This window comes from Oncorhynchus keta, chromosome 28 (genome assembly GCF_023373465.1).
Source record: "Oncorhynchus keta strain PuntledgeMale-10-30-2019 chromosome 28, Oket_V2, whole genome shotgun sequence".
In the NCBI taxonomy this organism is placed as follows: domain Eukaryota; kingdom Metazoa; phylum Chordata; class Actinopteri; order Salmoniformes; family Salmonidae; genus Oncorhynchus; species Oncorhynchus keta.
Genome location: NC_068448.1, coordinates 44,582,434 through 44,605,184, shown reverse-complemented (window position 1 = coordinate 44,605,184; position 22,751 = coordinate 44,582,434). Strand labels below are relative to the sequence as shown.

At 44.2% G+C, this 22,751-nt stretch overlaps 1 protein-coding gene across 1 annotated transcript in view; it reads left to right on the top strand.

Annotated features, from left to right (window-relative positions):
• The first annotated feature begins 435 nt into the window (after positions 1-435).
• The window catches only part of LOC118361463 (transcriptional activator GLI3-like), a 161,483-nt gene continuing 139,167 nt past the window's right edge, over positions 436-22,751 (top strand). Inside the window, exon 1 of the mRNA XM_035741417.2 lies at positions 436-815. The gene's annotated coding sequence lies outside the window, so the exon portion shown is untranslated. The remainder of the gene's footprint in view (positions 816-22,751) is intronic.

Genomic DNA, 22,751 nt, shown 5'->3' with positions numbered 1-22,751 from the left:
TAGGATGATTCATGAAATGAACTCAGACTAAATAAAACCATACTCACCTTATCCTGCTTATTTATAATGCTGCATTATTGTTTGCGTGAAGAATAAATAGGCCTAAACGCAATTGAATACAGTTGTGTTATAGCCACTGGATTATGGGCCACTGGTGTTGATGAAACTATTATGAATAACAAGAAAATACTGGCACTAAAGATCACAAACTTCATCCTGAAGTAGAGGCAGCTAAGTGAACTATGTGAGTATTTGCCAATCCTTTGCAATTTTGTGGGACTGGTACTGTACAACAGTTCATTCGTTCCATCCGTGTCTGCACCGTCTCAAGTAAATTGCGGCCCGGAGCAGAGAGGCAGGGAGGGGGGGGGAACGGGGGGGGAGAATAGAAAGGAAGGGGGTAGAGAGCGAGGGAGCCCGATCTGAAGACAAGGGAGGAGTCAGGCAAGGGAAAGAGAAGCTGGATTTCCACATTTCGCCCTATTCTCTTCGAAAAGCATACTTAATGTAATTCCAACAGTCCACGAGTTTTTGCAAACACATGTTTTCTTATTCATACAGGTTTAATATCTGATATCGGGCAGGTAATGTATGGGGTTCACGGTATTAGCTCAGTTTTCGCTCTATTCAGCAAACTGTGAAAAGAAGAAAGACGCGGAGAAGAAGGAAAAGTCTGGCAGAGCGGAGTTGGAGTTGCGACGTCAAGTCACATAGTCACATAGATGCACATCTGCAACAAGCGAAAAAAGACTTCACTTACGAGAAGACAAAAAAAAAGTTCAAGAATTATAGGAGGGGAAACATCATTCGAACACGTAAGTGCAAAAAACACAGCGAGTCATAATGAACTGTTTCCCTCGAACATTTTGTGATTTGTTGGCTTTGAACATGTTAAAGATAAAACAAGTTTATTTCAAAAACTGTCGAGAGGCATCACGTTTAAAATAAATCATAGAAGTCCACAAATCAGGGGGGGTGATATATAAACATAAATTAGTATGAAAACACAACTTATTCACTAATATACTCACTTGCACAACATAAACTACAGACACAGCGTAACATGTATACTAACACTACATATTTTGCTGGATGTTGTCTAGTTTCTTTAAAGTTACAAGTTGACCCATTGCACATTTTCGAAACTTTGCTGATACATTTTCTTAGAAGGTGATAGACACTTGGCAATGGTTCTTATTCCCGCAAATCTGATTAAAAGGTGTGTTTAAGGTTATTTGATGGAAGGTTTATACATTTTAAGTTTGTGTATTGGATACACTTGAATGCAAAAGTAATTGCATTGCTGAGAATTGTGATATTGGCTGAAACTTATTTTGGAACTTCCAATACTAACACAAAAACACTTCCACTACTTGGACTTTTGCCCAAAGACACGCATGACACACATGCATATTTACATGTGTTCACATTTCAGCAGGATTTTTACCATGTTATCGATTCGGTCTCTTATTCATGAGGCCTAATATGTGTTATGCCTGGATTGATGTACTATACTTTTATAGACTATTGTTCAGAATCACATTTCAGCCTATTCACAACAAAAACATTTAATGCCACCACTGAAGTCCCCATTTCTACAATCAAAATATGAAAGTAAGCCCACGTTTATTTTACAATGCCATAGGCACATTTGAACGATTATACAGGCATGTAAGACCTATATAATGCGCATTGTAGGCCCATCGTGTTTGACAATAGAAAATCAACTAGGTTTTATCAAATGAAATGGAACAGTTCACAATACAAAATGTAATTTCTCTGTTTAAGTAGCCTACACTAGAGGCTACTTTTGGAAAGACTTTTGGAAAGACTTTATATTCGCGCGTCCACATTTGGATTACTTTCCGTTAATATTTTATTGAACTGGTTATAATTAGACCTACTTATTATGCTTATCATTTTTTGTGTGTCTTTTATCCATTTCGTAGTTTTTTTTTTATCGTATGCAATTTTCGGTCACTTAGGCTGTGTATCATGGCAGCGTGCCTTCACATGCGGAGATATTTGTTTGAAACTTTTCCTTCTGCACACAGCCAGCTGTTCCACATTTTATCTGCTTGTCAGATTCGGTGTGAGTGACTGGTGGACCGTTTGTGTCTCGGGTTTCACGCCGCCATACAAACGACAAGGGTTCGGGGCGTTTAGCCGTGCGGTGACGGCTCAGACAAACCTTCTTTGACACTTGGCAAATTATTAACGTAGATCTACAGCAACTGGCTGTAAAGATTTGAATGCAAAACAACAACATGTTAATAGTTTGTGCAGATTAAAGATTTTATTTATTTTTAACCTCGGGTTAAGAACATCACCATCTGGACTGGCCAGTTTTAGGCCCCTGAGATCTCTCTTGTGCTGCTTTTAAGAAGGAAAGAAAAATGACAAGAACATAGGCCTATAACCCACTAACATATAGTGATCGTTTTTACGCATAATTTTGTTTGCATTATAGCAAATCTTTATGCACTATTTTGAAATGATATGCTCAGTATTTAATAATTTAATTGATAGTGGAACCCACCAACTATGTTTTATGAGATAATATTTGGTTAGAGTATGAACATCAAGGAAGCCATAAACCTAAGTCTCAATATCTCAATGGAATATTGTTCCTAATCAAAACTAGTGTTTGCAACAGTAATATGGTTAATTGTTATCCTTATCTATCCATGAAACGAAATCTAAATGTCATTTTATCATTAATGCATTTTTGCATATATGACATGATATGTAATTTTAATCAAGAGAATGTTTTTGGCTTGCAAAAATCCAAATGTTATACCTCAATTTGATAAGGCCTACCAGCATTTTAAAACTATAATCTGTTATTTTATTTAGTGAGGATGCAATGGACTTAATAAACATACTTCAATTGATATATTTCTGGTATTTTGCTATTAAGTTTTATTTTTGTAGTGATTGATGGTCGACAGAAAGCTCTATGCCAGAGTGCATTTCTCATGATGAATGTGTGATTGCTTACCCCCAGATTTAATGATAACCAAAGCAACATTAAATGTAATTACATTAATTTGAGCTATATTGGAGCTTTAATGGATAGCTGATATTTCCCATGTGAAAACGGTGTTCAGAAATAACCACAGATTGGCTCTAAGTACATGCCTATATGTGTATGGAGCTGGATATAATTTATGATTTAATCATATTAAATATGAATGATATCTGATGAACACACTCAGTAATATAAATATGTATGGCGTTACTGTTTTACATCTCCAAAACAGAATGGAGCTCAGCTAGGGGCTGTAGCTTCACTTGAACAGGTGCATTTTTACAAAACAAAGACTGCATGTCAAATGATTCAGTAACAGTAATAAATACACACAATGTTTTAAAAAAAGGCTCAACGAAAAAGCCTGTTTTTTTTCCGTTCACCGGCCAAGATGAATCAATGCCCGTCTGATGAAGGGAACAATCTGTAACTCACAGTACCACAGATAGGGAAGGAAAGGCACGTATAACCCATATTCCTCCCTCTCTATTCCTCCTCAGTGCTTCTGATAGCAGAGCAGCCCTTTATCTCTATATTAGCATACCTTTACATTCAATTATGCATAGCTGCGAAACACCAGGAAGTGACCTCCTGACCTTTCTAACTTGCCCAAAATGGGGCCTGTTACACAAACAGATATTAATGCACAAAGATGACACACTATTACCCTTAAATTAAGGGCCTCTCAAATCCACTATTCTAGGCAGGCCTCTTGTCTTTCGGCTCTTTTATATCCTAGAGGAAGAATACCTGTTAAAATGTGTGTATGCATGAGGCCCTAATGACATCTGTTGTTGTGGTAATGGCACTCAATAAAGACCCAGTCAGAGGTACCAAGTGTATTGTTCTATGAGGGTATTCTAGGGTAAGTTGATTTAATCTAAGGTAACATGTACCAAGGCTTTTTTTGTGTGCGTTTATTCACATTTTTGGTTTGATGTGTTGTGGATACGTCGGTGTGTGGCAGATATAGTGTGTGATTTCTTTTGTGGTACTCAAAGGTTGTTATTGTTGGTCACAGCTGTTAATATGATGAAATGTTTATCTGTGTCTTTCAATAGAAGCTCAACTCTTTAGCAGAGCGCTAAGTACTTCTATCCCACAAACCACAGTTTACATTAGCAGGTGAGGAGCCGTTACCTCAGCTATTTAGAGCATGTTGGGCAGAAATAAATAAACACACTATCACAATAGTTACCCAATCAAAGTTTGGAATCTTTCCCATAAGTGATTTGATTCGCCAACGCTGCCCTGTGAATATAGACGCTACATGAATAGATGGCCCCCAATAGGAATCCTTCACTTTGATGATTCTGAACTTTGATATATTGACATCAAATGGAAAAGTTACAGTGGGGAAAAGAAAGAGAATGGAGAGAGATTGAGAGAAAAAAGGCAGCGAGACAAGAGAAAGAGGTGTGTGTGTGTGTGTGTGTGTGTGAGACGTTTGAGTGACTCCTTCACCTCCTTGTAAAAAGTTGGGGCCGTGGCAGTATGCCGCTGAGTGTCGTCTACATCAAAGTGTCTGGATGCATTTGCGTGTGAGCGGCGAGGAGGCAGGCAGGCGGGCACGAGGCGCGGCTCAGCATGAGGGGCTTCTCCTTGGCCCTCCTAATCCCCAGGCCCAGCCATCCCTTCAGGGCATGCCTCAGATCTGGCTCTCCGCATGGACGTACCCAGCCTCTGCCGGCCGATTTAATATGCTATGTGTTCCTGCTCCCCTCCACCTTCACCAGCAGTGTCCTAGAGCGGGACCCCATTCACCCCCATTGCCTGATTCAAGGAGTCACACTTAAGGCACCTTTCATTGGGCACGTCTTTGCACAGTGAGGGGGTGGGATGGGTGATCTGATGATAATAATTTGGTGGGTTCTTATATTTGTCACATTTCACACATGTACAAGTGTGTATTAATGAGCATCTGTGAATTGGAAATGTGTATTTTGCATATCCCATCTGAGACACCCTCGGAGAGTCGGGTCACGGCCAGGGTCTGACATTATCTATGGGGACCCTGGAGCAATTGCGGTTAAGTGCCTTGCTCAAGGGCACATCAACATATTTTTCACCTTGTTGGCTCGGGGATTCCAACATGCGTCCTTTAGGTTACTGGCCCAACTCTCTAACCACTAGGCTACCTGCCGCTTACAGGCGGGTGCGAGGGAGATGCATAGTGTAATGAAATGCATAGTCAGCTCCACACCATACGCAGAGGCTCTCAAATGTACTCTTACCCCCATATATGCATGTTTTTTTTTATGTTTCAAAAATGCAAATGCACCTCTGCATAAAATATCCCCATCATAGACATATTTTACTCACTCACTCACTCACTCACTCACTCACTCACTCACTCACTCACTCACTCACTCACTCACTCACTCACTCACTCACTCACTCACTCACTCACTCACTCACTCACAGAGAGAGAGAGGAGCGTGCAAGCAGAGTAGCCAGTAGTCCTTTTTCAGGAAATAAGAAATGAGAAAAGAAGCCAGAGCTCAAGCTGCCTTACCAGAGGCTGAGTCAGAGTGATGCTTTGTTTTCCAGGGCTTTGGTCTCACTCAGACTGGACCTACCAATTAGCCTGGTCAACCTCCCAGAGAGAGAGAGAATTTAGTCTGGGGAAAAAATGAAGATGAATACAGGTGTGAAGGAGAGCTAGTCGTCCTGGATGACAGGACTGTGAACCCCAGAGCGTGATGACAGGACTGTGAACCCCAGAGCGTGTCAGTGAGTGCCTGCCTTTTCTTTTCCCACACACTCGAGTGCAAACGGAGGCAGGTCGCGCCTGGGTGACGACGTCGCTTGACGGCGCTCGTCTCCTCTGTTTGCCATGAGCCGCCGTACAAGCGTCTTTACGGCTTCTGTGTGAGTATGGCAGCAAGGGGTGAAGTAAGCTGCAGGCCCATTTGCTTGTGACGGGGCTGTATAAAGTTGAGATGCTGAGCTGGGAAAGTGGTGATGTAGTTCTCAAATTCCCAGGTTTCGTGTCTGTTATTGTTATGTGGCATTGTGTCATGGGCTTGATGGGAGCTAGTTGTGGCATCCGTAAGGGGGCCTGTTCTCCCTCCTCGTCCAGGGAGCATGGTGATGGCCAGGGGACAGATGAGGCGGCCAGATAACTGTGAACAATGATCTGTCACCTCCACCTCCTCATCCTGATTTCTTTGTGTATGTGGAAAGCCTTGTGTCAGGCTGCTACACTAAAGACACACACACACACACTTGCACAGGCTCAGACACACACACACACACACACACACACACACACACACACACACACACACACACACACACACACACACACACACACACACACACACACACACACACACACACACACACACACACACACACACACACACACACACACACACACACACACACACACACAGCAGCACTGCCAGAGAGGTTGATTGAAGGGTCTCTGATTATTGTGATTTAAACTGAATGGAGTAAAAGAAATGTACACCCAAAAGTGTATGAAAAATATTTACAATAAGGAAAATACAATTAAAATTCACTGGGGAAAATAAATCAATTACTAATATTAATTTCATAAATATCTGTTTGGAATTCTTTAGTTGCATAGCTCATACTGTTCTGATACACATAACAACAAGTTGTTTTAATATGTATGTACGTGCAGTGCCCCATGCTGGCCTGGTTATCTTAGTGAAACCTGGGGGTTGAGGAGGGGGACATTGTTTCAATGTCAAATGCAAATCCCAAGGATAATACATGCATAAAGTTCACGCCGACTTTCTCCCTCCCATCTGCAAACATGTTTAAATGCGTGCCTCGTCCCCTCTTCTCCCCCTTTCCCCTACTCCTTCACTTCTGTCCTCTGTTGCAGGGATTGTGAACCACGTTCCCCTCTTCTCAAAAGGGGAACACTACTATCGGAGCAAATGTCTTGCCCGACTTGAAAGAAGGCCTATTTTGTCAGGACGTCATTTGAAGGCTAATCCGGTATAGAGAGAGAGCGGGAAGGAGAGAGAGGGGGTCCAATACTTCTCACAGGGAGCGAGAAGGAGCAGGGGTTGGAGGGGCGGAGGGTGTGGATGGCGGTAATTCCTCTCCTTTGCCCAGTTCCTTGCAGGGTGGGAGGGGGAGGTGGATGTGTGGGGGATCCAGGAGTTTTTAGATCCTTGAAAATGATTTTTAGATCCTTGAAAAGAGAGAGGGGGGACTCCAGCCATTTGCAACGTAGAGACAATTGCCCTATATACAGTGGGGCAAAAAAGTATTTAGTCAGCCAACAATTGTGCAAGTTCTCCCACTTAAAAAGATGTGAGAGGCCTGTAATTTTCATCATAGGTACACTTCAACTATGACAGACAAAATGAGAAAAAAAAATCCAGAAAATTACATTGTAGGATTTTTAATGAATTTATTTGCAAATTATGGTGGAAAATAAGTATTTGGTCAATAACAAAAGTTTTTCAATACTTTGTTATATACCCTTTGTTGGCAATGACAGAGGTCAAACGTTTTCTGTAAGTCTTCACAAGGTTTTCACACACTGTTGCTGGTATTTTGGCGCATTCCTCCATGCAGATCTCCTTTAGAGCAGTGATGTTTTGGGGCTGTTGCTGGGCCACACGGACTTTCAACTCCCTCCAAAGATTTTCTATGGGGTTGAGATCTGTAGACTGGCTAGGCCACTCCAGGACTTTGAAATGCTTCTTACGAAGCCACTCGGGCGGTGTGTTTGGGATCATTGTCATGCTGAAAGACCCAGCCACGTTTCATCTTCAATGTCCTTGCTGATCGAAGGAGGTTTTCACTCAAAATCTCACAATAAATGGCCCCATTCATTCTTTCCTTTACACGGATCTGTCGTCCTGGTCCCTTTGCAGAAAAACAGCCCCAAAGCATGATGTTGCCACCCCCATGCTTCACAGTAGGTATGGTGTTCTTTGGCTGCAACTCAGCATTCTTTGTCTTCCAAACACGACAAATTGAGTTTTTACCAAAAAGTTCTATTTTGGTTTCATCTAACCATATAACATTCTCCCAATCTTCTTCTGGATCATCCAAATGCTGTCTAGCAAACTTCAGACGGGCCTGGACATGTACTGGCTTAAACAGGGGGACACGTCTGGCACTGCAGGATTTGAGTCCCTGGCGGTGTAGTGTGTTACTGATGTAGGCTTTGTTATCCAGCTCTCCTCAGGTCATTCACTAGGTCCCGCTGTGTGGTTCTGGGATTTTTGCTCACCGTTCTTGTGATAATTTTGACCCCACGGGGTGAGATCTTGCGTGGAGCCCCAGATCGAGGGAGATTATCAGTGGTCTTGTATGTCTTCCATTTCCTAATAATTGCTCCCACAGTTGATTTCTTCAAACCAAGCTGCTTACCTATTGCAGATTCAGTCTTCCCAGCCTGGTGCAGGTCTGCAATTTGGTTTCTGGTGTCCTTTGACAGCTCTTTGGTCTTGGCCATAGTGGAGTTTGGAGTGTGACTGTTTGAGGTTGTGGATAGGTGTCTTTTATACTGATAACAAGTTCCAAACAGGTGCCATTAATACAGGTAACGAGTGGAGGACAGAGGAGCCTCTTAAAGAAGAAGAAGTTACAGGTCTGTGAGAGCCAGAAATCTTGCTTGTTTGTTGGTGACCAAATACTTATTTTCCACTATAATTTGCAAATAAATTCATTAAAAATCCTACAATGTGATTTTTTTTGATTTTTTTTCTCATTTTGTCTGTCATAGTTGAAGTGTACCTATGATGCAAATTACAGGCCTCTTTTTAAGTGGGAGAACTTGCACAATTGGTGAATGACTAAATGCTTTTTTGCCCCACTGTACATGGTCAATTTAATAATGTTTACATGCTGTTTTACCCACTTCATATGTATATAATGTATTCTCGTCAAGGCTCATCCTATTTAAGTACTGTTGTACACATACTGTCTATACACACCATCATATACATATATATTTATATTCTGGACTCTGACATTGCTCGGGTTTCTTGATTTCTTTCTTTCTTTTCTTTGTCTTTTATTTGTGTGCATGGTCTTGTATTGTTTACATTAGCATTTTTGTCACTTAGCAAACACTCTTGTTCAGTATTTCTCCACTTATGTAGCTGGAAACAAAAGTGTTTCACTGCACCTGTGATAACATCTGCAAACTATGTGTATGTGACCAATAACGTTTTATTGTATTTACAATACCCTGACTCCGACAGGCTTGGCCTGAGGAATAAAAGTGGGCCTCAAATATGTATCGAGCAACAAAAATATGAACGTGTATATGGGCCCCTAAACCGTCTTTGGCTATTTCAGGCCTGACTGGTGTTTTTATTAAGAGAGGTCGACATGCTTTGGAAATGTATCTTATTCATGAAGAAAAAAAGCCAGGGCTGGACTTCCTAAAGAATTCATTATGTTCCCCTTTCCCATAAGCCTTGCTGCTCCGCAGGTCCCAGCCGGGCCTCAGAGGACGTTGAGAGTGTTGCACGACATTGTAAAGCCTCCCACAGCAAGCAGGGGAGTGCGAAGGGTTCCATTAGTCAAAGGTGCACGGACGTTTTTTTCTCTCCTCCCCAACACTTTCCCGGCTCTGTCGCAAACTCATTGTCTGAGCTAAGGCAGGACATTAGTCACTGCGGTGCTAGTGGAGCCTGCAGGGCAGTGGGACCAACCAACACTGCTTTGGAGCAGGGACTGCTAGTCGGACGGAGAGAGAGAGAACTAGAAGAGAGAGAATGAGTGAGGTAGAGTGTGTGGAAAAGAGAATGGGAGGGAGAGAGAAAGAAAAGGGAGATTTTTTTTCTGTGTGGGTGCATGTATTTGAGAGAGTGTGGAAGAAGGAGAGAGAACGTTAGAGGTGTGGAGTCTATAGCTCTACCTCAGGGCTCAGTATGTAAGCCCCTGTTTCCCCCCCAAAGCTGCTTTCACAAAGAGATTTACAAGACGTGTGTGTGTGTGTGTGTGTGTGTGTGTGTGTGTGTGTGTGTGTGTGTGTGTGTGTGTGTGTGTGTGTGTGTGTGTGTGTGTGTGTGTGTGTGTGTGTGTGTGTGTGTGTGTGTGTGTGTGTGATTTCTCCAAACTGGGTTAAATGTGCACCGCTAGAAGACGTTTTTTCCTATATTTTACATTATCTTAGGTTTTCCTAAATGAGTGGTTCCTAACTGCTCTGTCCTAACCAGAACCAAGGGATGCCATGAGATTATTTATTCTACCTGATGGAGGCTTGCGAGGCGGTCGGCGGTATCTTTGGTTTATGTATGTTGAGGGGAGTCAGCAGTCACACGTCACACATCACACATACAAGGGATCCTGTTTGCTTTTGGAATAATTTATAAAGCTTGGCTTTTGTGTGGCTTTATAGTTCCCTGTCTCCTCCCATTGCTGCCTATGACTCTACCTGTGCCACCTTCAACCCCAAACAGTCCCTCTGCCACTGTGCTGAGTCTCAGAGTAGGAATGCTGACCTAGGATCAGTTTAGCCATTTAGCTCATAATGAATAACATCAGGGGTAACTGGTCCTAGATCAGCACTCTTTCTACTCTTACACAGTTTATATGGGCTTGTGTTTTTTATATTCAGAGTTTTTTTTAATGGGTTCACAAGTAGGAGAATAAACAACTGTTGGTCCAATAGTTCCTCTATGGGTTTTATTATTTAGTGGAATTCCAGTTGTAGTGACAAGCACAATTTTGAGGCATCAGAGAAAATCACAAAGTTATACCGACCATTACATATGGGCTTGATTACACTGTAATCCAGTAGAGTTTTGTGTGTATTTATACTGAGTCCGGGTAGAAGGTTTAGTGTGTTTTAGATGGTATATGTTAATGTTTTCTTTATTGATACAAGCAGGGATGTGATTATGGTTCAGCTCAGTATATATGAGCAGAGCGCTGATCTCGTTTCCTATTTTTCCCTCTGGCATAGAGATCAATGCAAACCAGCTAACACAGCCTAATAAGCCATTTACACATACATTGTGGAAAACATTTACATACATTGAAAATTAAACTGATAAAGTAGGTCCATGTCCTAGAGGTAAGAGTTATTGTGCTTGTGTGTGTGTGTATGAGAGTGTGTGTGTGTGTGAGTGTCTGTGTGAGTGTTTGTGTGTGTGAGAACACTGGAGAGACCTCTCCCGTGACTGCCAACCAGTCCTGTGTGTGATAGGTGCCAGATTGTATAGCTGCTCGCCAGACTGTCTCGGCTTGTCAGAAAAGAGAGAGAATGAGAAAAGAACAAGAGCAAAGAGAGGGGGATGATTACAGTACACTGTTCCTCTAATCTGATTCATCACTAACTGTCTCTCATGCAAAGGGTGAACTTATTATCCCTGTCTCAACCTCAAAAATGGTGCCAGCTGCTCACCATGTTTCCCAATTAACCCCCGGCACCCATCTAACTCGCCAATTAAGGCCTCCTCCTTAGCTCTTTTATTTGTGTGTGTTAGCATGTTCACTGGAGCCCTGGGTTGTATTTATTGTGCACTAAATAGAATAAAACGGGGAGGGACAACCTGTACCAATAGACAGACAAGAAACACACATTGTATCCCGTTGCAAAATGTTTTAAAATGTTTGTGCCCTAATGAATACGACCCTGGTGTGGAGGAATGCAGTGGAGAGGGGGAGTTGAGCGAGTGTTAACCAAGTAGTAAGAGTGTATGTTTAGGAGGTGTCCTAAGCGATGGTTTTACAGCCCCCAGAATTTATTTGAGGCGGCGACGCAAACAGCTGAAAGGCTTAAACACAGCCAGATGTTAGTTAGCTTCCTGACTGACGACTGCTCCAGTGCCCGAGAGGGCTGCTATTGTAAGTCTTCTTCCCCATGTTTATTTGTGGTCTTTTCTTTTGGGAGCCATTTTGGAGCATTCTGTATGTCCCCTTTGAGTTTAGGGGAAAGTTTTTGTTTCACACTTGGAAATGCTGTGCGTTTTATGATAAGTCATGTGGATGTTATTCCATATAGTATAGGAGTATGGGTTTTGATGAGAATTATTATTTTTTTCACCTGACTGGCAGTAAAAGACTGGCATTTCAACTTCAAATTCTGTATTCACTCCAAAGATATTCACTTGTGTGTGTTTTTAAAACCTAAAGTACAACCTCAGTAGACCTATATGTGTGTGTGACTGTGTGTGTGAGTGTAGGTGCAGCTTACTGACGCTGTGGGAGGGATGCGGGCACGTTGGGGAGCGCCAATCCCTCTGTGTGTGTGTGTATGTACAATATGAGCGAGCAGGCCCTGATGGGGGGGAGTGAATTGTTGTCTCCTTACCGACCTAGCTGTGCTGTTGGGAGACATGTCAGCCGTGGGGGAGCTGGCTGAGTGGAGCTGCATGGGAGTCTGACTGGGACTCCCTCTGTGTCTCTACTCTCTTTGATCTAATACTTCCTCAACCATACTCCTTATACAGTACAGTATAGTCTCACCCCCCCCCAGCTTCATTGAAGTGTCTTCACCTCTAGTTGAAGTCAGTGGTCGATGGCGCCGATGGTCTGGCCTGTGTATCTACAGTATCTACTGAATGGAACTTTGTTGAGCGCAAACAGAAACGTCAAACAACAGAATAAAGAAAGTGTTCGCTTTTAACTTGCTCAGCATTGTGGGTAATGGGAATAAGCTATTAGGAACAAGCAAACAAGGGCAAGTAATTGCAAATGGAATGTCATGTGGAAATGACGTTTGTTTTATACATGTGATTGGGGGCACCCGAATGGTGCAGCGGTCTAAGGCACTGCATCTCAGTGCAAGAGGCATCACTACGATCCCTGGTTTGAATCCAGGCTGAATCACATCTGGCTGTGATTGGGAGTCCCATAGGGTGGCGCACAATTGGCCCAGCATCATCCGGGGTAGGCCATCATTGTAAATAAGAATTTGTTCTTAACTGACTTGCCTAGTCTGAGACACTAAGGAGACAGTGGCAGAATAAATTCAACCACACATTTGTTTCATCACAGAACCGGAGAGCAACATCTGTCCGGTGAAGTCCACAAAACATATTGCATGTAACAGTTACATGACCTACAGCATGGTCACGCAAGGTAATGTTTCGCACATTTTTGGATTAAGCAACTATTGATTTAGAACCACAGAGACTTTGAGCCGAACGCGTTGGGGAAGGGCTACCTTCACGTATGCTCTCTCTCTAGGGCTCGTCTCAGCCGGACTGACAGGTTTCCCGCGCCTCAGCAGAGGTGACCGGTCCGCTCCTGATCCCCTAGATTGTAATTTTGGCTGGCGTCCTGCGGCTGGAGCCACGTCGGGGAAGGGGTACTGTCTCGTGTGCTCCCTCTCCGGCCTCTAGGTCACCAGGCTGCGCGTTATGGTGCACACCTGTCACCATCGTTATGCGCACCTGGACTCATCACCTTCCTGATTACCTTCCCTATATTTTTCACTCGCTTTGGTTCCGTCCCCAGGCGTTACTCTTTCTGTTCCTGTGTAATGTCTGTGTGTTGTTCGTGTTTTCTTTGTTTTGTATTATGTTACGTTTATCTATTAAAACACTCACTCCCTGAACTTGCTTCCCGACTCTCAGCACACTCGTTACACACCATTTCAACTTCAACATTTCAACATCTAATCACCTATTCTTAGTCTAATACAGTCACAACTAAAAGATACCAAAAACAATTTAGTCTAGTCAATGTAAGCTAAATATGATGTGGCTGTCCATGGTACTGATTTCAGTGTGTGTGTGTGTAAGGAGAAAAAACATGTTGAATCACCCTACTTACGTAGAGAAATGCCAATGCCATCCTCCTCTTTCATCTGGCCTAAACTGTCTGTGACTCTGTCATACAGTACACACTTTTCGTTTTTGTTGTCCCTAGGCTACCTGGCTAATATACTTGCTCACCAGCCTAACTTCATTTCATGGGTGCATCGCCAGGCCAGCTAGTTAACATTAGCATACCACATCTAGCTACATGTTGAACTTCCATCCTATCAGGCCAGGGGCACGATGTATTAATTTATGGTTGGATTAGAATCACTGTTATAATCATTGGCCAGTACGGTGTATTAAGTCCAAATACCTACCTCCATCCATGGCTAAATTAGGAAAGGAGTGATTTTAGCTAGCGAACTAGCCACCAGAGGACAACAACACAACGAGATGCAACAAATCAAGTTTTCTTTCTGTCAATAATGACGTTTGGCTTGTGATGTTATTGGTCAGTAGCCAAATCTGAACTGGCTTCCCTTGACACTTTTGTTTGGTGTACCAGGACCATTCAAAGCTGTGTTCACTCAGTTTAGCTCAACGCTGATTGGCTATTTATACTTTTTTTTTTTTATCAAGGGAGGACAATTGCTCGCTGGCTTCCCTGGCATTCATACTCTTTCTGATCAGACTGTATCAGATAGATTCCCTGCACAAACTGAGACAGAATGGAGCTGTTTGTTTTTGTACATTTTTTGGGGAAGCGTGGCTTCCCATGGCATCCATGAATACACGCCACTACCCCCTATATTTCCTCTGTCCATCACTGCCATGCTAAATTACTATTGGAGCTCTCATAACATGCAGATAGCATGAGCACTCACCAGGTGTTCTTGGCTGAGGCTGTTTCAAAGTATTTCTTAGGCATATGGGCCCCGGTCAAAAATAGTGCACTAAAAAGGGAATAGGGTGCCATTTGGGACTCATCCTCAGTCTCAGTGGGTCCAACTGATAAAACAGAATTATCAGAATCGGGTGTTGTCTGTAGTGTGGAATGTATGACTCAATAGCTCTTTGGATGTGAGCCCACCCCTCAGACAGGGAAAAGCGGTATTAAAGCCATGCCTTTCCTACTTTTTCACTTCCTCCATCTGTTCATCCTCTCCATATTCCTCCATCCCTCCCTCACATTCCATTGTGCAAGGGTCTAATTCCAGGACAACTGCATTTTGCAATGTGATGGCATTCCTTTAATTTGCCCTCCCTTTCATCCTCCCTTTATTGCCAGAAAGCCAAACACCAGTGCGACTTCATCTCGCCCAATCATCCTCCCTCTAATACGCTTTAAATGGCGCCGTCGCGAGGGACCGGACGGAGAATTAATAAGAGCCAATAAAGCGCGCTGACAGGGCATGTCGGTGAGTCTAAGTAAACATTATGACTTCTTGAGGGGGGCATCGGGGGTTGTTGCGACTTGATGAATCGTTGCGTAGCTCAGCGAGGGCTAATTTCTCACTTAGCCGTCCTGATGGGGCCTACCTAATAGGGCCCTTTACTGCCTGATTTGGCTTGCTGATTGTCTGCTTCATGGGTTGATTATTGTGCTGTATTATTATCACGCTGCCCCCTGGCTGTTGTTCCTCCACGTGCCCCGCAATGACCCCACTCTGTCATTAATCACTTCATTCACTACCCTTCTCTCCTCCACTCACTCTGGTCTTTGTTGTACTGTTTATACCACTGACACAGAGGAAAGAAAGAGCGGGGGTGAAGGAGAGAAAGACAGCAAGAGAGAGGGAAATGAGAGAAAGAAAGGACAGAGAGAGGGAGGGAAAGAAAAATACAAGAGATAGAGAAAGAGAGTGATGGAAAGATGGAGGGAAAATAGACAGAGACAGAGGGAGAGTAGGAGAGCCCAGAGGGAACATGGGGATTAGAGTGTAGAAATGAGAGAGGGGCCACAGTAACTTGTGGCTCAGCCTCGTATAACAGACAGACAGACACTGTCTGGGGGACAAGTTCCACAACACCTCCATCACTCCACTGGAACTGACTCAGGCTGCATCCCAAATGGCGCCCTATTCCGTTTGTAGTGCACTATTTTGACCAGGGACCTGATCAAAAGTAGTGTACTGCAAAGGGAATAGAGTACCGTGTGGGACGCAGCCTGTTTCAGGGAATAGAATTCCATTTGGGATACACCCAGTGTGTCCAGCTGTATGATTTGACCATACAGTATGTCCACTATGTAAGTACAGTGGGAAGAATTCCAGAATCTTGGGAAGAATTCCATTGCCTGCTCAATGCAATGATACAAGTTTAATGATATGAACAGAGGTTGTATGGAGACATTGCATTAAAGAATAATACAGTATAAAGATATGAATTGGAGTTGTACTGTATGTGGACATAAACTCAGCAAAAAAAAAGCGAACTTCAGCAAACTTTTTAATTGAATTGTACCTTTATTTAACCAGGCAAGTCAGTTAAGAACATATTCTTATTTTCAATGACAGCCTGGGAACAGTGGGTTAACTGCCTGTTCAGGGGCAGAACGACAGATTTGTACCTTGTCAGCTCGGGGGTTTGAACTCGCAACCTTCCGGTTACTAGTCCAACGCTCTAACCACTAGGCTACGCTGCCGCCCCGCCCCGCTACGCTGCCGCCCCGTTCAGCAAACTTAACGTGTAAATATTTGTATGAACATAATAAGATTCAACAACTGAGTTATAAACTGAACAAGTTCCACTGACATGTGACTATTGTGAACATGGACATGTGAAATTGAATAATGTGTCCCTGAACAAAGGTAACTGTCAGTGTCTGGTGTGGCCACCAGCTGCATTAAGTACTGCAGTGCATCTCCTCATGCACTGCACCAGATTTGCCAGTTCTTGCCGTGACATGTTACCCCACTCTTCCACCAAGGCACCTGCAAGTTCCCTGTCATTTCTGGGGGGAATAGCCCTAGCTCTCACCCTCCGATCCAACAGGTCCCAGACGTACTCAATGGGATTGCGATCCGGGATCTTCGCTGGCCATGGCAGAACACTGACATTCCTGTCTTGCAGGAAATCACGCACAGAACGAGCAATGGTGGCATTGTCATGCTGGAGGGTCATGTCAGGATGAGTCTGCAGGAAGGGTACCACATGAGGGAGGAGGATGTCTTCCCTGTAATGCACAGTGTTGAGATTGTCTGCAATGACAACAAGCTCAGTCCAATGATGCTGTGACACACTGCTCTAGACCATGATGGACCCTCCACCTCCAAATCGATCTCGCTCCAGAGTACAGGCATTGGTGTAACGCTCATTCCTTCAACGATAAACGCGAATCCGACCATCACCCCTGGTGAGACAAAACCGCGACTCTTCAGCGAAGGGCACTTTTTCCCAGTCCTGTCTGGTCCAGCGACGGTGGGTTTGTGCCCATAGGCGACGTTGTTGCCGGTGATGTCTGGTGAGGACCTGCCTTACAACAGGCCTACAAGTCCTCAGTCCAGCCTCTCTCAACCGATTGCGGACAGTAATGAGCACTGATGGAGGGGTTGTGCGTTCCTGGTGTAACTCGGGCAGTTGTTGTTGCCATCCTGTTCCTGTCCCGCAGGTGTGATGTTCGGATGTACCGATCCTGTGCAGGTGTTGTTACACATGGTCTGCCACTGTGAGGACGATCAGCTGTCCGTCCTGTCTCCCTGTAGCACTGTCTAAGGCACGTTCATGCAGATGAGCAGGGATCCTGGGCATCTTTCTTTTGGTGTTTTTCAGAGTCAATAGAAAGGCCTCTTTTAGTGTCCTAAGTTTTCATAACAGTGACCTGAATTGCCCACCGTCTGTCTGTAAGCTGTTTGTGTCTGAACGACCGTTCCACAGGTGCATGTTCATTAATTGTTTATGGTTCATTGAACAAGCATGGGAAACAGTGTTTAAACCCTTTACAATGAAGATACATTATTTGGATTTTTACTAATTAACTTTGAAAGACAGGGTCCTGAAAAAGGGACATTTTCTTTTTTTTTGTTGAGTTTACTTTATTAGACATCTCAAGATCTTTATGCAGTAGTTGTATCTGGAGACATGGAGAAAAGGCCTCCTGTAAAGGGGGAGGGATAGAGAGAGGGAATTATCTGGTCCCCAGGGCCATGCAAGGGGACCCTCTCTCAAAGGCTTACCTGGTCCCTCTACAGCCCCCCCTATCATCCCTCTGCTTTATCCTACTCACCTCGAAGTTTGTGTGTGTGTGTATGTATTAGTGTTTGGGAGTTTTTCACAAAGGAATTCCTCTGCTTCCCCTCATGCAATCCCTGGGGTCCCCTCTCTTCTTGATGCTGAGCACACACTCTTGTAGATGGAAAGGCACACACACTCTCAAATACAGTACAGAGCATCTCTCACTCTCTCTTTGACACAGGCTGAAAAACCTATAGTGAAAAACACAGTCATACATATATACAAAGCAAAGCACAGGAGGGATGTGTACAGTAGGTACTGTGGTTTTAGTTTTTGTGGTGTCTTCCAAAGTGTTGTGAATTGTGTCTTTTATAGGTCGGGGCTGCATAGGTTGGGGCTGCCTTTGCTAAAGAAGAGAGGCCCATTGACAATATGACCCTCACTCTTTCCTCCACTTTGAGTACCATGCGGTCACTCAACCCAATTTTAAGAGGCTCAAAGATTCAAAGTTGTGAATTTTGAACTGAATGGCTAGGAGTTAGAAAGGGAGACAGATGTATAATAATTGTATAATAAGCATTATTGTGGCATTCAAATCAAGATGGGCAAATATTTTGAGGGCCACATACTTGTTGAGGAATTATGGACAAATGATGGCTCAAGTTTTGGAAAATATATTGTATTTCTTTGGCTGCTGCAGTGTATTTTAGCTGGATACCAGTTTGCAATTGTTGGGTTCGGCTTGGAAACGAAATAGCCGAACGAGCATCTTTTCCCTCTTTCATGCTGTTTTCAAGGAGTGCAGAAAGTGTATAGAACAAACAAAGACTCTGTGGCATCGTGGGGGGAGTCAAGAGTAAAAGCACGAGAGAGAGCAACCAAGTACCACATAGTCCTTTTCCCATGGTGGAGTGGTTGACTGCTTTTTCTATTGTTTAGGTCTTGGGGACTTTTTGGTTCCCAGTTGCTCTTAGCTCTAGCATAATACACAAGTTCTACTAAAACAGAGGAAAATAAATAAATAAGCTAATAAGCAGAGGGCTGGGTGAGTGGGGACCGCCGGAGGTTTCCATTGTGGCCCGGCTCTTTATTTGCCCCTTATCTACTGGGTAGCAAGCGCAAAAGAGGCCTTGTGTAAGCATTAAGATTACATCGTGTGGTTTTGTTACCCAGGAATGTAAGATGTACTCCACTCGTTGCTGTGCGAAACGACACATGGTCCCTCGCCAGTCCTCCAAAGCATCTTGAGTGGAGAGGTCTGGGAGACGGAGGCGCGCGACGAGGATAATCGCATTAGCTCCGCCGAAAGCCACCAATGGGCCGCGTTGTTGCACTGTTTGTCCTTGAAAACAAAATGTAAACCAAGCCTCTCACTCGTTCACTTTGCAGTCGCGCCACCCCACTCCCAAATAACTACACAGTGTTGATACCTAGGACAAAAAGCCCCAGTTTTGTTGAAATGATTCCTCTTGAATGTATCTGTGTGTGAGAGGTAGATGTTGACAGACTTCTTTGAAGGCTATGAGACATAAAACTTAAAGCTATTTCTCTACACTGAAGGCCTTTTTCACAAGACACTTATCTGGAACTCATTTCCCCACAAACAGTTCGGATTTACAGTTGTGGTGTCGCCCACTCTGGCAGAATAAATCAAATCAAATTTACCTGGCCAGGGTATCCTGGAAGGACATTGACCTCATCCCGTCAGTAGAGGATGCCTGTTTTTATTTATTTATTTAAATGACTTCCTCACCATCTTAAATAAGCATGCCCCATTCAAGAAATGGGGCATGTAAACGACATAGAGTTTGAATAGCCTGACCATATCACTGAGTGTGTGTGTGTGCGTGCGTGTGTGATGAGGCGTGACTAATTGCTACTAAATGTCACTTACTTCAGGGGGCGACCAGACTTAGTGCCATCTGGGAACAATGTTAAGTCTCAACCTTCTTGAATGGAACCCACCACCCAAATCCTCCATCCAGCAGAGAATCCCACTCCCCTTCCCCTTCCATAGGGCCAAGGGCAACCCCATATTCCCACCAGTGCAGTGTTGCACAGAGTATGGCAACCTAAGTATGTGCTATTCACTCAATGACCATTGAGCTTGTGATTGTGAACGTCTCTCTAGTCTCTTCAATAAAGGCATTGAACCAGGGAACAGCCTTCGACCATTTGGTCACACTTGAGGTTTGCTTTACTGCTCTACCTTGTAGCAGTTTCTCTTGGTCTGCATCCCAAATGGCACCATATGTATCCTGGTCAAAAGTAGTGTACTAAATAGGGAGTAGGGTGCCATTTGGGATGCATACTTGGTTTATATGTGCTCCTTTCCTTTAACTACCAACCTCTATCTCAAAAGCAAACACAAATCAAATCAAATTGTATTTGTCACATGTTTTGTCAACAACAGGTGTAGAGTAACAATGAAATGCTTACTTATGGGCCCTTTCCAACAATGCAAAGAGAAACATTTCAGAATAATAGAAAAATAATAACACAAGCAATAAATATGAAATGAGTAATGATAACTTGCCTTCATAAAGTAGTCATGCCCTTGACTTATTTCACATTTTGTTGTGTTACAACCTGAATTCAAAATGGAGTAAATTGATTTTTCTTCTCACCCATCTACACACAATATCCCATAATGAAAAGATGTTTTTAGAAATCAGGAACATTCAACATTCAATATCGTCTTGGTAAGCAACTCCAGTGTATATTTGTCCTTGCGTTTTAGGTTATTGTCCTACTGAAAAGTGAATTTGTCTCCCAGTTTCTTTTGGAAAGCAGACTGAACCAGGTGTAACCGGTGTGAAATGTCTAGCTAGTTAGTGTTGTGCGTTAGTGGCAGTTAAATCGGTGACTTCACTCGTTCTGAATCCTGAAGTAGATGTTTCCTTGCTTTGCAAGGGCTGCGGCTTTTGTGGAGCGATCAGTAACAATGCTTCGAGGGTGACTGTTGTCGATGTGTGCAGAGGGTCCCTGGTTCAAGCCCAGGTTGGTGCAAGGAGAGGGTCGGAAGCAATACTGTTACACAAGCATACCCATAACATGATGCAGCCCCCACCATGCTTTAAAATATGAAGAGTGGTACTCTTGTGATGTGATGTGTTGTGTTGGATTTGCCCCAAACATAACACTTTATATTCAGGACTTGAAATACATTTCTTCGCCACATTTTTTGCAGTTTTACTTTAGTGCCATATTGCAAAAAGCGTGCCCGGGAGGAGATGGCATCCTGGTCTTTGGAGGAGGTCGAGGAGAGAATATCCTGGACTTGGGAGGAAGTCTTGGCAAGATACAAAAGCCTACCGTGGAAACAGACGACAGGAGAGACGGGAGGACAGCAACGACGCCGGGGTTCGCGCCCAGGAAGAAAGCCCAAAAAACAGCCCAAATTTTTGGCGGTGGGAGGGCACACTGGGTGGTCGGCGGAGCCGAGGAATGAGCCAGAGACCTTCAGGGAGTCGAAGAAGGAACTTGACGAAAGATTCCGGAGAGAGGTGTTGGCGATGAGAGTGCTGCAGAGCGGGTGTACTGAGGAGCGTGACACCAGTCCGGTGTCATCTGCATCAGTTTTACGCATCTGGCCTTCAGTGCGCCTCCCCAGTCCGGTATGTCCTGTGTCTCCTCCCCGCACTCGCCCTGAGGTGTGTGTCACCGTTCGGTTACAAGTTGTGCCGGTTCTACACACCAGGTCTCCAGTGCGCCACCACAGCCCAGTACGTCCTGTGTCTCCTCCTCGTACTCTCCCGCACTCTGCCTCAAGTGCGCCTTCTCAGTCAGGTACGTCCTGTGCCTGCACCTCGCACTCCCCCTCAAGTGCTCCTTCCCAGTCAGGTACGTCCTGTGCCTGCACCTCGCACTCTCCCTCAAGTGCACCTTCCCAGTCAGGTACATCCTGTGCCTGTTCCCCGCACTCGCCCTGAAGTGCATGTCACCATGTTTGCCACCAGTGCGCCTCCCTAGTCCGGAGCCTCCTGCGAGGGTTCCCAGTCCGGAGCCTCCTGCGAGGGTTCCCAGTCCGGAGCCTCCTGCGAGGGTTCCCAGTCCGGAGCCTCTGCGAGGGTTCCCAGTCCGGAGCCTCCGGCGAGGGTTCCCACGGTCCGGAATTCCCGGCGACGATCCACTGTCCAGTTCCTCCGGCGACGATCCACGGTCCGGCTCTTCCGGCCACCGACGCTGACGGAGCTTCCACCACCGGGGGGAGGGGGGTGGGGGGGGGGGATCTACGTCCTGCACCAGAGCCGCCACCGAGGCTAGATGCCCACCCGGATCCACCCATATAGAGTCAGGTTTTGCAGCCGGAGTCCGCACCTTTAAAAAAATATGTATATTTAACCTTTATTTAACCAGGTAGGCAAGTTGGGAACAAGTTCTCATTTACAATTGCGACCTGGCCAACATAAAGCAAAGCAGTTCGACACAAACAACAACACAGAGTTACACATGGAGTAAAACAAACATACAGTCAATAATACTGTAGAAAAATGAGTCTATATACAATGTGAGCAAATGAGGTGAGATAAGGAGGGTAAAGGCAAAAAAGGCCATGGTGGCGAAGTAAATACAGTATAGCAAGTTTAAAAAATAAAAATAAACACTGGAATGGTAGATTTGCAGTGGAAGAAGGGGCAAAGTAGAAATTAGAAATAATGGGCGTGCAAAGGAGAAAAATAAATAAATAAATACATTAGGGGGAGAGGTAGTTGTTTGGGCTGAATTATAGATGGGCTATGTACAGGTGTAGTAATTTGTGAGCTGCTCTGACAGCTGGTGCTTAAAGCTAGTGAGAGGGATAAGTGTTTCCAGCTTCAGAGATTTTTGCAGTTCGTTCCAGTCATTGGCTGCAGAGAACTGGAAGGCGAGGCGGCCAAAGTAAGAAT